The sequence below is a fragment of the Sinocyclocheilus anshuiensis genome, unplaced genomic scaffold, assembly GCF_001515605.1.
Source record: "Sinocyclocheilus anshuiensis isolate Anshui unplaced genomic scaffold, SAMN03320099.WGS_v1.1 scaffold902, whole genome shotgun sequence".
Lineage (NCBI taxonomy): Eukaryota > Metazoa > Chordata > Actinopteri > Cypriniformes > Cyprinidae > Sinocyclocheilus > Sinocyclocheilus anshuiensis.
In genome coordinates this window covers 587,896-590,540 of record NW_015537974.1, presented here as the reverse complement: position 1 = coordinate 590,540, position 2,645 = coordinate 587,896, and the positions used below count along the sequence as shown (strand labels likewise).

General features: G+C 37.7%; 1 protein-coding gene across 1 annotated transcript in view; it reads left to right on the top strand.

Moving 5' to 3' along the window:
• LOC107671807 (protein tyrosine phosphatase type IVA 3-like) overlaps positions 1-2,645 on the top strand; it is a 42,898-nt gene that overhangs the window by 13,403 nt on the left and 26,850 nt on the right. The window lies entirely within an intron of this gene.

Sequence of the window (2,645 nt, the reverse complement as noted above, 5' to 3'; positions counted from 1 at the left end):
GCGATATATTGCGTCACCAAAAATTATTGAGGTCATGTACATATATTGCGCGATAAGTCGATATATTGATTATTTCGACAGGCCTATGTGTAGGATGGCCGAACTTAAGGAGTTTCCCCTGGAACTTACGCGATCGGCAACGCCCGTTTTATTGTCTTATTGCAAGCAACTCGTCTCTGTTCTGGACTTGCACAAACTGCGTTGCAATGCTATCGTTTTCCAAAATGTAATTTATGTGAAAATATGAAGTCTGTAAATCCCCACAGCCAATCACGGGCCCCCTCCTTGCTCGGGCCCCGGGCTTCAGTCCCGCCAAGCCCAATGGTTAATGCGGCCCTGCAGGCATGTAGTATAATTTCACAAAACTAGTCAGAACATTCTGTTTTTGCGTCAAATTGGGTTATTATTAAATCAAATTATGTATATGAAATTATATAACTAAATGATATGTATATGAATTATATAACTAAAATTAAATAACTGTAATTACAGATTTAGGTTAAATAAAGATGTCAGTCTTTATTTTTCTTCTTTTTAGGAAACAAATCAAAGAAAAAATAAACAAATTCTACTGTTCCTAATATTCTGTATATTGCTCAAAAACAAAATATATTGTGTTCAGCGGAAAAAAAAATTGTTACAATTTTTTTTTTTACCCAGTCATTTAAAAATAACACATTTTAGAGCTGTAACGACAATACCGTGATACCGTGAAACCGTGATATTTTTGCTTAAGGTTTTCATAACGTCAAAATCTCATACTGGCCCATGCCTAGGGGGTTTATATGAAACAGTGTTTCAGCGCAGCTCTGCTTTGTTTACTGCGATAACCAAGGAAACGCTGTATCAGCGCCTCCTGCTGTCAGAGAGTGAATCTGCGTTCCATTCAGAGCTTCTGCTGTTTGTTACGTTCAGGCATCAAATTATGTATATGAAATTATATAACTAAATGATATGGAATGATATAAATTATATGCATTTGAATTATATAACTAAAATTAAATAACTGTAATTACAGATGTCAGTCTTTTTTTTTTTCTTCTTTTTAGGGCAGCAGCAAATCAACCATCCACATCAAAAGCTCCAGGACAGGCCACATTTCAGAAACAAATCAAAGAAAAAATTAACAAATACTACTGTTCCAAATATTCTGTATGTTGCTCAAAATATATTGTTCATTTTTTTTTTTTTTTACCCAGACATGTAAAATTAACGCATTTTAGAGCTGTAACAGCAATACCGTGAAACCGAGATATTTTTGCTTAAGGTTATCATACTGTCAAAATCTCATACCGGCCCATGCCTACTTCTGATAGCAATTTCCTGACCTATTGGTGTGCAATCTTGATCTTCCTTCATTGACAGCTCATGTGAGACAATCTTGGGCGAGTCTGGTATCTTTCACACAGGTCTGGAGTAATGAGCGGTAGTGTGAAATGTTTCAGTACAGGCTGAGTGGAAGTAGACAGATGGGGCTGTCACTGGACTCTTGCTCTCGGAAGGAGAAGGGCCTGAATAAGTAGGACATGTACTTAAAGGCATACCCAAAGGGACTTGTTAAGACCCATCTGGAATATAAATGTTATTTCTATCATCCTTGGGAGAGCCCATGAGAACATCCAGTGACTTCTCAGAGACATAAAGTGATTGACAAGTTTCCTGAATGCTGTTTGATAGGATGTTGGACGTGGCTATTGCTGCTTTCAGTCTAAAGGCTTGTTCACACCGGGACGAATATCGCGCGCGATTATCGCCGACGTTTAACACCTCGTGACTAAACAAAGGGCACCAATGTGAGTGTGCACACCGACGCGCAAAACGCGAGGCGTAAAAGTGTCATTTTTTAAAAACCGCCTCGGGCTCGTTTTTTTGGTTTGATACGCCACGTTAAAAACTGGCCGACCAATGAGATTGGCGCTTTTGTTCACTCAAATAGCCGTTCAGATTTTCGTATTTGCTCTGGTGTATCAAACCACCAAAGACTTTATAAATTTTGTGCCGAGCACACATTGATACCTAACGACAAAGAGGAAGTAAGTAGACCAAGAAGATGCATCGAGGCAAGATGAATGTAGAGCTGCTGGTCTCATTGGTATCTGAACACAAAGGGCTTTATGACAAACGCGACAGCGACTACAAAAATCTCGATAAGAGGGATTGCAGATCAAATAGGATTCGATGTGTACCGGGGTATTTCTGTTTTTCATTAAGCGCCATCTAATGTCAGGGAGGGAATTTGCATGTTCACTCGGCTCATTGCCTGCGAAAATCACTTGGGTATGAACACAAAAGACGCGTCGAAAAACGTTGGCGATAAGCGCACGTGATAATCGTCCTGGTGTGTACAAGGCTTAAGTAGATATTGCAGGGCTCCATAATAAGGTTTGCACTCTGGTCCAGGCCAAGTTTGATAGTGTTTCAGGCTAGTAGAAGGAACAGTCCTAGAAACTAAATCTTCCAGTAATTGATCTTGTACATGTGTTTGTCTTGCAAACTCAAACAGTTTTTTACTAAATTAAAATTGTTACAAATTATATAAAAAATTATATTCAAAAAATGAATTTTTATATTATATTAAATTATATTAAAAAATAACTTATTCTTGGAATATTTATATGATATAAACATATATAATTTTGTTATAT